The sequence below is a fragment of the Scomber japonicus genome, chromosome 3, assembly GCF_027409825.1.
Source record: "Scomber japonicus isolate fScoJap1 chromosome 3, fScoJap1.pri, whole genome shotgun sequence".
Classification (NCBI taxonomy): domain Eukaryota; kingdom Metazoa; phylum Chordata; class Actinopteri; order Scombriformes; family Scombridae; genus Scomber; species Scomber japonicus.
In genome coordinates, this window is record NC_070580.1 from 25,339,536 (window position 1) to 25,352,173 (window position 12,638).

Below are 12,638 nucleotides of genomic sequence, written 5' to 3' on the forward strand. Positions count from 1 at the left end.
GCAAGTAACAAAGAAGATGTGTTCATTTTTATTAGAAAACACCAGATTTGCCCTGAAAGACCATCGAGAAAAGGACAACGAGGCCATGGAAATTCTTGGCTGTGGCAAAACTTCTTGTGGTAAATACTCCTTCCAATCAATACCCAGCAAAATGTTAATAAAAGACAACAAGGTGATAAGCATGGTGTTCTCTGAAGGGTGGTATAATCTAACTTGCCTCCTTTAGGTTTTTAAATGAGCTTTCAGCACAATATATGAGCGCTGACAAAGCTGAATCAATACTGGCCACCAACCAAAACCAAACCTGTGGTGCTGGACTGGGAATTACATAAGTGACGAGACAGACTTCAAGAGGGGAAAAAAGAACTTTCCTGTACTTTTCTTCTCAGATCATCAAAACATCTCATGCACACCTCAGTAGTCTTTGTGACGGGTGTGTTGGTGGAGTAGACACATATTATAAGGAAGAAGGGACACACTGCAAACTATCTTCACTTGCTCAATAAAGATTCTTTTATATAGCTACAACATTTTGGTCTATTTCCTTTTTTTCAGGTATATTATACCTGAATCATATTACACCCTAAAGTCTTTGACTGAAACATTGCATACTAAATTGTATTGTATTGTGTTATTAAAGGATCTTTATTGAGCAAGTGAAGATTTTCAGTGGGTGGAGTATGGCATCACTGTTTAGCTATTTGATTCACAACGGGTACACCCATTGCATGAATGTGCACTGATGGTACTGTATGGTGCTTAGTGTGGATAAAAAATGACATCAAATGACATCAATATTGGTAAAGATTTAATCTTTAAACAGTAAGCTGTCCCTATTCCTTTGTGTCCATATGATTTCCAATATTTTCATTCCATTAGACTACATATTGAATAACTTATTCTTCCAAATGTTTTTCCTTCACTTTCTCCTGTCTTCTATCCATCTTTTCTATCTGTTAGGTCATTACTATGAACAAGCCCTGGTGATTGTAGAGTTATCCTTGCAAATAAAATGGGCTTATCCATTATTAAATTATTCAGTGGTAAGGTAATAAATAGTAATGCTATGTAGCTGTGATCTTAAGTTGTTTCTTTCAATAATCCATATTTGGGTGCACCACTGAAAGTAATATGGAAAATACTGTCAGCAATGATGTCGGCAGTAATACGCTATGACCAAGCAATTTGGTCTTGACCCTGAGTCCAACTCCACATGACTGCACTGTCTTGGTGACTCAGCAGAGGTGCACTTTATTGAGTAGACATTAAGAAAATGCGTCACTGAAACAAGCTGATGAAGCAGTCCACATATCCTATGCTCTATTGCATCTGCGAGTAATCTTCCACCACTCAGCTGCGTGTGTGGTAGCCTGTGTTGCATCTGCTTCACAGCAGGTGAAAAAGCAAAGAAGTTCCTGCACCCAATTTTAGAAAGCACTGGTCTTGTGGGTGGGCTGGGAAGGCACAATTGCTCCTTTAATGAAAACAAGTTTGGAAAATTGACCATACAGATGATCATCAGCTGGTAATAAAACCTCCTTATGATCTAAGGCCAGGTAAACAAACTGCTGTAGCCTAAAAGTTGCTAAGCAGAAAGATTAAACTCTAACCTCAGCTGCAGCAATACATGATAAATAGTTCATGTTCACTTTGAAATGTATCGCATGTGGTATTTTAATTTCCTGTTAGTGATTTTCATGCAGCCATTGAACATAATGCACAAGCAACAAACTTAATATTCTGCTCAACACAGGCTTTTTGAAAGGTAGATTGCCGGTCTTCTGTCTCCCTCTAGTGATCTAATGCCTCCATTACTTCAAGACAGGCAGCCCCTGGTGGCAGGCCAGGGCATGTTTTGAACATGACAGACATCTCACATGGAATATTCAACATTTTTGTTTGTTTGAAAGACATATAGCAGCATTTAGAGTTTTTCTGTAATGCCATTTCATGAAAAAAAAACAAGTCAAGTGAAAATCAAAAAAGCATAAAAGAGCCCAACATTTACGACAAGATATCAGCATCACTTGATTATTTTTGTTCTCAAAAAGACCAAGCAGAATTAATCTAATCTTTGTGACCTTGTTAAAGCACATACTTTCTTCACAGATTGGTAATAATGCCATACAGTGTATAGATTAATCTCTTGAGCATGAGATTAAAATACTGTACAATCATTACCGCTACACCAGCACAATCTGTCCTAGGATTAAATACACCACACTTATTAAGTTCATACCCAACCATATGTTCAGTTAAAGTGTTGTGTATCAGTACTCATTCATGTAGCTTGTAAAGAAAAACAGACTTTTACAGCATTATTTTTACTCAAGAAAATAGGTTTTTGATTTCATTTTTGTTTTGATTAATAACTGTTTTCACTCCCACATAGTGACAGATCTCAGTTAGCCAGGTGGTATGATGAGATAGACATTTTTATCTTAGCCTAGATTTTAAAGAAAACATTTACTGCTCAAGCCACTCTTACTACAGTCTTAATCAACAGGATCAGTGTGTACATAATATGATGTTATGCATGTGTGTAGTGTACAAGCCATTTTTTAACTACTGATTGATTTAAGTAGTTAGTTTAATTTATTTTAAAGGCATACATTAACAAATAAATACATATTCAAAATCAATCTACATTAAAATGTGTTGGTGAACATTCTAGTAACTTCCATAGTTCAATGAAAACTGTGTATTACCTGCCTGGCTGATAAAGAATCAGATGTTTTCAGGAGTTTTTAGAAAACCAAAAAAGGCAACATGGATAGAGACTCCAAATTATATGTCCACTTGATATGTCTTCTTGTTAGCCATTATAACAATGTTAAATCTGTGTCTGTCTGGATGTTGAGCAATTCTTCTTCCCCCTCGTGGCCATTAATTTTATTCCTCTCTTCTATACTAAAAACAGGGTGAGATTGTTGTGGACACATGATAGATTATTTAGGCTATATACAGTTTGTTTTTACATGTCTCCCCATTAACTTTCACCTGTGCTTACACTGTTGTACAGCTCTTTGTTCACACAAAGACACTTGGATGTAGTACTTAGCATGTGTATTGAACAACATATAAAAAGAGTTCGCAGCAATGAATGGGGGGGCTTCAATGACAGTGCTTGACTTAAGCAGTGTGTCTACGTAATGACGTTTAGCATTATGACAAAGTGTTTGACCATCTGAGCTCCTGTCTATACATCTGTCAGTCTACGCCTTTGTGATGTGAGTGGCAGGTGGCCGGCCTATCTTTCACAGTACCAAGCCTTCATACATTTTCAAAGCTTTGGCGATTGGAACAACAGGATTTGTAAGGGTGGCTCACACACAAAAGAATAGATGTCCTCTCATAAAAAACACATTTGTAGTTTGGAGCTGATGTAGTCATTCATAGCACAAAAAAGTTGCTCATCCTATGGAAGTATAAGGATAGAGCTATCCATACGTATGTGGCCAGTGACACATTTTCTATTGTCGTGGCTCTACTACAGCAGATTTGACTTAAGATGAAACAATGACTTTTAACTTGAAATGCTTTTTCGTGGGTTTTCACATCTGTGTCATGTAGGAACTGTAGGACTTTCAGCCCGTAATAAACATTTACACCCAGTCTCCTTTCACTGTTGAATAAGCTTGAATTACACTAATGCTAAAATCTACTCTTTAATAACCTCACAGTCATGATTTTTGATGTCAGATCTAATTGTGCTGTCCGGTATAGACCCAAACAACAAATAATCAGTCACTGTCCAACTGTTTAACATTTGCACTATATTCTAACAGGGGTATTGCAAAAGTATACAGGATATCTGCCATTTTGTGCTAACAATAGTGTAGAGTTACATATTTTGTGTTTTGTGAGTAAAAATGAACTAACACAACTACAATTATGATTGAATTAAGTGAAAAATGTATACATCTATAAAATTAAATAAAATGATAATAAAAAAATGGCAGAAAAATAACATTTTTCATTATATTATTATTATTTTCATTTTATTTTATTTTATTTTATGGATATATAAAGGGAGAATGGAATGATTATAAGTTCATGCAATTAGTGTTCAAAAGCTTGAAATATTCATATAGTTGCATTGTTGTTATCTTTGAATATTTAATATTAATGTAGTCAATTAAAAAAAGTGAATTGAAACATCAAAAAATGGGTATACAAACATTAACATACTCACTCTCTCTCTCGCTCTCTCTCCCTCTCTCTGTCACACACAACCACACAATCACACAATTAAATGCACTACAACCCCCCCCCCCCCCCCCCCACGTCCCATCCCCAGACCCCTGGTTCAATCAGCCACATATATGCATGTCTCAACTCCCCAAAGACAGTGGACAGTTGGGGTGGCCTGCTGATTAATTTCAACCTCCCCCTGCTCCTCCTGCTCCTCCCATCCTCCAGCCATCTCTGCATCCCTCCATCCATCCCTCCCCTACTCTGCTAAGGGCAACAGCTCCAGAGGTCTACCATATGGGCCAGTGTCTGAGCGGCTGACTGCCTTCCTCCCTGCAGCTTGCATGTGTGTGTGCATGCGTGTGTGTGCATGCGTGTGTGTGTGCGTGTGTGTGTGTGTGTGTGTCAAGCCAGTGCTGACTGTTAGTCTGCCCCACCTGTTCCTCTGTAACAACAGACCAGACCTCTCTTCTACAGCCTGTCGAGGACAGATAGATGAATTGATCAAGAAGAAAAAAGGAAAATAGATTAGTGATTATTGAGATGAGGACAGTAAGATTTTGATAAGACTTAAGTCTAAAGTAACAGTGGACAGTAATCTGTCTGAGCAGCTGTATTGTTAAGTACCTGCCAAGCCATTAGAGAAATCTCTGGATATGTGGTCAAAATGAGCAGAGATGAGGGAAAAGAAATAGGGCAAAAAATAAATAAAAAGAAACACAGATGGATGGGGTACAACAGACAAAGAGATGAGCAGACAATAAGAGATTTATAAATATGGACTAATTTATTCTCAAAATATGAATGACAGACTGTGAAGTGAACAGACTGTGGGAGACAGGATAATAATGAATCAGAACTTGGGGTGATAATGAGAGGTCAAACAGAAGAATAAGTCTCAGGCTTGTACACCTGTGGCCCACCTTCTGCCATCTAAACCGCCCAGCGACCTTTTTCTTTTTAACCCCACATTCAGTTACTCTCATTATAACCTACTGAATAATGTAAAGGTATATATGCATGAGGGATCCAAGCGGAGTAGAGGAGACAGGATCTACATAATAGGGCTATCTCTCTCTCCATCTGGTCGTATGGTTATAATCTTCCCCTCCTTCTTAATGTAGTTGTATCTGTTTGTCTGATAGACCCAATGCCTCCCCCACCCCCACCCTCCATCTAATAACTGTTATTTTCTGCAGTGAATGCTGTGCTTATGTGTTTCTGTGAACATGTGTGTTTCTTATTCTCTATCTGTGCATTTCAGTGTCCATTTGTATGAGCTGACGCAAGCACTTTGGAGCCTCAGGAGAATTAACCAGGCGTCTGCCACCTGACCCCGTTGACTCCGACCATCCTGGGCTCAGCTGATACGCGTGCCGTGTGGCCCTGACATGAGGAAGACAAAAAAACAGGAGGAGTGGGAGGAGGCCCGAGGACAGAAGGACCAGCAGGCAATGAATGATTATGATGACTAGGGCCATCTTGCTGGCCTTAGCCCCCCAGTAGAAACCCTGGCCTTGGCTCTGGCCCTGGCTCCCACATGGACTAGTGATCTGGCTTTGGTCGGCTTGGGTCGGCGTGGGTCAGCGTGGGTGAAGTGTCACCACCAGGCAGAGTCTGGTCTGTCAGCTGTTGGGGATGACAGGAGAGGAGGAGAGTAGCGAAGAGGAATGGGGAGATGTATAGTAAGTGAGGATTGAGGAGAATAATGAAAAGACAATTGGTGAGCAAAGTGAAGTCTTTAAAAGCCAACCAAGAGAGACAATAATGGAAGATAATAATGGAAGGAGCGGACTGAAACAATGGATAAAAGGGAACAGGTTTTGTGGAGGTGTTATATTTGCCAGGCCTTATGCAACCTACCAAGCTCACACAGATGGCACGGCTGCTGAGAAAGTAGGGTGAACAGTCCCAGCTAATGACTTGCCCCCTCTTGACTCAGTACAGTGAAGTGGAAGAGCAAATAATTGGAGAAAGCGTTCCCTCATAGGGATTAAGAATGTGTCAGGTCAACCACTGTACAGTGGAGAGGGTAAATGATCAGGGTAAATGTGCTAAATGTGTGGGCTCATATATCTTTCCTCAGTGCTGCAGGCACTGTCACATCACTTCAACGCAGTGATTACTTAAAGGGTAGGCAGTTGAATTTGTGGCTGATGAGTAGAAGTGTGCGGTCAGGATGGAGGAAAGACCTGCGTCTTTCTTGCCTCAGAAAATGCAAAGATATGGTATAAAAGAGAAATATATAAAGGTGTATTATATTGTATTTTGCTCACACTGAGCATTCACAAATCTCTCACATTCCCAAACAACAGCTTCTCTTACTGCACAGTTACAAAGTGGTAGAACAACATGCATTCATTTTACGTTCTCTAATCAATTTTAATTGATTTTAGTCCAGAGTTTTGCTTTGTTGAATAGAGGTCTGACTGAGCCTCAACATTGAGATGGTTCATTTTGATTTAATGGTTCAATCTCCATGAGGAAGTAGCTGTTTTACCTACTTCCAAGGATTTTTAATATAAACAAGACATCTTCTATTATCTTTGAAGACACTTTAAATTAAAATTTGATTTGCATTGTGAGAATTGTTCCTAAGTTAATGTTAATGGGTTAATAGGGGAGGGTTACCTCTTGTAAAAAGCTACGGCTCAGTAGGTTATACATTCAAACAGTCATTCAGTCAGCCAGTAGGTCAGGTCAGCTGATTTGCTGTGTAACAGTCCTGCTGGTGTGATTAAAGGGGCTGTGACAAAGACGCTGAAAGGCGATGAAGGGGGGCAGTGGCCAGCTGTCACACAGAGGGACCATAATGACCACGGCAAATCCTACCACCGTCTGAGCCCGTTTCTTCTTTGACTTCAGCCTCCTGCTAACTGACTAGTCATCTCTTTGTTAAGCTGTCACATAGCTGGTTGACAAGATGAGTTAGATAGGACGTTGTTGTCACAATCGAAGGTTTAGCCTGGATTGATTTATTGTATGGGTATATCACTGAATACATACTAGATTTAGATTACACTTATTGCTGGAGTAACACGCTGAAATAATAAAAGAATGACAGAGAAATCATTTGAAATAAGAATGTATCTACAATGAAGACCTGTGGTAGTTCATGCATTCATATAAGTAATTGAAAGTCACATATTCTTTCCAGTGTAGTACTTAACTCCCACAGCCTTCTCCTGTATTATTAGATTAAGATCTAATGAGTATGTTTTCCATCCAATAAACATTGTATTAATTTAAGCGTTTTGCACCCAACACTCTGCAGGGTGCATTTTGACTTTAGTGTTTATGTAATGCCAGTACAGCGCCAAAATAGAGTGCATGTTATTGTTGCAAAATTAACTAAAATATGAACTTAAAAAGGTTTCTTGACTGAAATGTAATACAATAGACTTGATACAATATATCACAGTAACATTGTCCTCTTCACTTTGTTGTGTCTGGTGTTCTTCCCTTGACTACATGCACCTGCTGTCGACTATGTGGGTGGTGGAAATGTGGAACTATACAGTCTGCCCTTTTACATTAAGACATTACATTAAGTCCTAGAAATAGTTTATTATTAGTACTAATTCTTGTCAGTGACACCAGCTGGCCTTGAATTTATTTCATTTTCTCCCAAGTAAATTGTATCTAACATTTCTTTTTCTATGTTCTTTACTTATACTTTCTCCTGGCATGATACCAATGCATCCACTGTGAATTTTAACCTCACAATATTGCTTGATTAACAAATCAAAAATGTATCACTGACAATTTGCTTAGTGACTTTTAAAAAAATGTCATTAGCCCATAGCTTTTTAATGTATTGCAAGATAATAAAGCAGGGATAAGCCACTAACCCTAACCCTAACCCTAGCCCATTCATTTTGGTAGCTACATGTTATTTTAATAACAACCATAAGAAACAGACTGCAAGTGATAAAATCACAGGAAAATACAGGAAAATATTTGAATTTGAAAAGAAAAAGACTTTTAATACTCAAACGTGATCTTCTTTTACTGTATATTAATTTATTGATAATCTAATAAAATGTAAGTATCCGTTAATACTAGTTTAGGTTGAATAAAAGAGTATTTTTAAAACCAGGACATGATCAAGCATTGTTGGAAAAATCATCAGATCGTTTCTTTTGTTGTCATTGTTTATGAACAGCACAGTCAGCAATGTGTGACTCGCTCCTGACACTGACACAGCAAGTGGTGACTCTTTGCTTCTGAATCCCTAAAACTGTAGCACCCCCTGATCCTCTGCTCCACGTCAGAACAATTAGTGGCCCTTGGCCCCTCGCTTTACACATAATGGGAGGAAAACCTGAGCACCCCCCGAAACACATAGGCGGTAGCTGATGGGTGTCTATGCTCTTCCATAGCAGGAGCAATAGGTAATGACTCCTGCCTGCCACGGTGGACCTTAATTTGTTATTGTAGCAGAGCAGCTGTGCAGCATGCTGCAGAGAGCAGGTGGCAGCCTGGCAGGAGTGGAGGATGGGGGCTGGAGGGGAGGGAAGTAGGGGGTGGACAGGAGCGTGTGGCATATGTGGGTGGCTGTAGGGGGGGAGGATGGAAAGATGATGGTGGTTGTGTGTGTGTGTGTGTGTGTGTGTGTGTGTTGGGGGAGGTATGGCTCACAGCTCTCTCAGCCAGCATCCAAATATTATGCTTGTAAAGAAGAATGACGTAGAGAGGATCTGGATGGAGTCCAGATTCAGTTTGACATTCTAGGTTTTGGTGTCTGGAGAGTTCTGGCTTGGTGTCATAGGCTCAACAGTTGATACAATAAATATTCAACATTTATTTCTTAACTTCATGCATCTTTATTTTGTTCACCAGTTTAAATTACAACACAAATAAATCAATTATGGTGGCCATTTATCAAGTTCAATCAATCATTTTTGTTCAACCAGGCTCCCACTATCCTTTATTATCTAAGTGACAGTTTGTAGAGGCATTTCAGGCTGTAGACAGGCTATGAAAAATAAAATCAATACACCAACAAGTCGAGGTCATAAACGACTTTGCTCAAGGCAATGGAAGTGTCTGCTGTGGGGATTATGTGAGTTGAGCTCTGGTGTCCTATTGTTGCCACTCCAAGTTAATCATTGCTGAAACACGGTTTCTCTGCAGTACAGGAGCGTTACTGGCTTTCTGCTTAAATGCTCACAATTAGTACCGCCCACTCAAATAATCTCTGTTGCGCTCGATTTTCGATACCTGATTCCTCGTGGTGAAAGGGATCGATCGTATCCTGCAGGTTGTTTTTCAGCCCATTTTCTGATCGAAAAGTCTTCTTTTCTTAAGTGTTTTCATTCAGTAGACACCCTGTCGAACAGAAATCAAAGGACTTGAACTTACAAGACTGATCGAAACATCATCATTCTGCAAAGGAGGAGGAGAATTAACAAAAACGAGGAGCATGGTCGGAATGCCGAGTGCTTTAAACTGTAAGTAGATTTTAATTTAACATAACGAGTGAAAAGAAACGTCACACCCGAGTTACCTGACATACTGTATCCACAGGTATGTATAGATTTGCACCTGCACACTATGACGCACCGGGCTGACCCGTAACAAATGGCCCACATGTCCTCAGGGTCTCATTTTTATGTTTTACATAATGAGGGAGCAGGCTCTCCGCTGAAGGGGCTGCCTTTGCCAGGTCATGAAAATCTAGGAAAATTAGGCTATCTACATAATTTGATGTGGACAGAAAAGAAAACCATTATTTTTAGATTCCTCCCCCACAGAGAGGGGATACATCTTCAGAAAAGACGTTTGAATGTGTTACTTCAGATCATATCAAATCATTTTAATGACCAAACAAAAACCCAGTCATCCCTTTGTCTACTGAGATCTTACGCTCATTAAGGTCTATTAAAGAGTGAGAATAAACTATGCATAACACATACTCTATTGGATGCATTATCCCTTATACAGCACCCACAAGACAGCTATTATGCTCCCATTTGATTGAATAGCAGCTTTTCGGTCTAGTGTCTTTTCAGTGGAGGATTTGGAGCCCTTAATCCACCAGGCAAAATTTTTTTTTCTCTTTCCACCATCTGGAGTTTACAGCTTTTCAAGACAAAAACACCAGGCGGTGTGAAACCAGGCTGGAGCTGCTGCTTGATGCCAGGAGGAGGTTTTTCCCTCTGTGCCTGTGGTTTATGCCTGCTTTACATCAGGGGTCAATAGTACAGTCCTGCGCTGCCAACAGGGTCAGCAGGGCCTGAGGGCATGACTGTAGGCCCCCATGTGTCATTGTGACTCCCTAGAGGAACTGAATTGGTCCCTTTTTCACCACAGGGTAACAAATAATCGCATGACAAAGACATGACTGTAATGGGGATGTTGTGGTGGTGGTGCTGATGATAATGATGATGATGATGATGATGATGATGATACAGTGGCCACCAGGGAGCAGCAGAGTGTGTACCGTAATATGAAACTATAAACATGATGGATTCAGAGTTTAAGAGTTAACTCCAACATACGCAAAATAAATAAAATATGTGTGTTCCTCTGTTTTACCGCAATTGTTGTTTAGCTGTAGTGATGTGATATTCTGCAGAAAGCTAAATCGCCTTCCTGGAAGCTGGGGATGCACCGTGTACACTGGGAGAAAATGTGTTAAAGAGCATGTAAGCTCAACATCGCTCACACTAGTCAATCATTTCCATACTCTCTTGATTCAATTAGCTCTACTTGAAAACATGTGGATAATTTGGAAGCCCTGATAATTTTCCCTTTTGCCTTTTCTTTTCTTTTCTTTGGGGTGGGTTACAGAGTCAGATTCCAATCCTCTGACATTAAAAAGGGGAAATAAACGACAAAGGGGCCCTGCAGGTTTGCATTAGAGACCTAATTGGTTTTGGCTTGACTGGGCTGTTAGTGTTGCCAGACGTGGGCCCTTTGTGTTTTGCCATGTGGGAGAATTTGCCTGTGCTGGAGGTAGAAAGAGGTGCCTGCAGATCTTTTTCTCTGAGTCACCCCTCCAACGTTCTCTGTGGGCTGTTTGTATTCACATATTTGCATCTGAGAATGAGACTGTGTGTGTGTTGCAGATACGTATGTTGTGTGCATCGGTACGTCACGTTTGCATGCTTTTTGTCCATTCTCTGTGTTCTGCAAGTGCTTGTTTCTGTGTGTTTGTATGTGTCATGCATCGGTTTGGCTGTGTTTTTGTAAAATGCGTGTGCATGGGTGTGTGTTTGTGTGTATCAGGCTGTGAGCCCAGTATCTCTCTCTCTCTCTCTCCCTCTGGTCTCTGCGTGGGTCTTTTCCACCAGCACTACCACCTGTTAGTATTTTACTCAGGCCCCAGGGCTACAATGACTGCAGAAACTTCCAGATTTGCTCATCAGGCTCATCAGATCGGCTCCCTTACCTCAAATCTGGCTCCCATTTCCTATCGCAGGACCAATCTGAGCTGGATTCCCCGGTGCAGTTAGCTGAGTCAAGATGCTGTGCAGTGGAATTGATTCGAGCTGAGCAGAGTTTGATTAATGACTCATGAGTGGCGACATTTTATTCGGTGTGCTGCTCTGCTGGATCACACTTAAGTGTTTGCAAAGTGTGGTTTCAGTGGGGAAAGAGATGTTTAAAGACTGGATTTATGGGGTCACATTGTTGCCCAGTGCTCCAAATGTGAGAACCACAACAGAAACTCTGACATCTTCTGTTTAAGTAATAAAATGTGACCAAATGACAGTTTAACCAGGTTTTAATTGCATTTGTCACATATCTACTGTTAATGCTGTTGTCAAAGACTTCAATGAACCCTAATTGTAATGAAGCGTTTCCTACCCAATGAAAATACTTCATCTCTGAAGCCTATTATCAAGTTCCATCGTGTTGAATCCCAAACCACTGCAAACAGTATCATCAGTCTTTTCACGCAGATAGGATTTGTCATGTTCTGTGTTTCGTGAGACCTCTGAGCTCTCAGTCCCGAGGTCTGTTTCCAATTCAGTACACTGTGTTCCCCTGTCTATTACTTCAGACAGTGTGGCAACCTGAAGCAAAGCTTTAAAAAAAACAAAAAGACACGAGTGACCGAACAGTTAAAGGGGGAAAAAACAGTGACAGAGGAGAGTAGAAAGGGATTAACTGTCAGAGAGAATGTGAGGCTAATTGAAGCCAGTTTTGCACAGCTGTTTCTTATTGCTGTGCGGCACTGCATGGAGCGGCTGCGAGGATAGGATCCAGATGTGATCTTGCGCCGAGGATCACCTGCCAATAACAATCCTCAAAAATACCAGCCGTACAGGAGACGAGGGCTATTAGAGCGTCCATGCTTGCCTACCCCTGACAAAACATCACTTCTCTGCCTCTGAAAGATAACACAGCCCTGTGCTTTTCTCTCTTGATTGCAGGTCTCAGCTCGGCTCCCAAGCGTTGTTAACACTGTCATTTTGTTATATTGCCAGCCACTG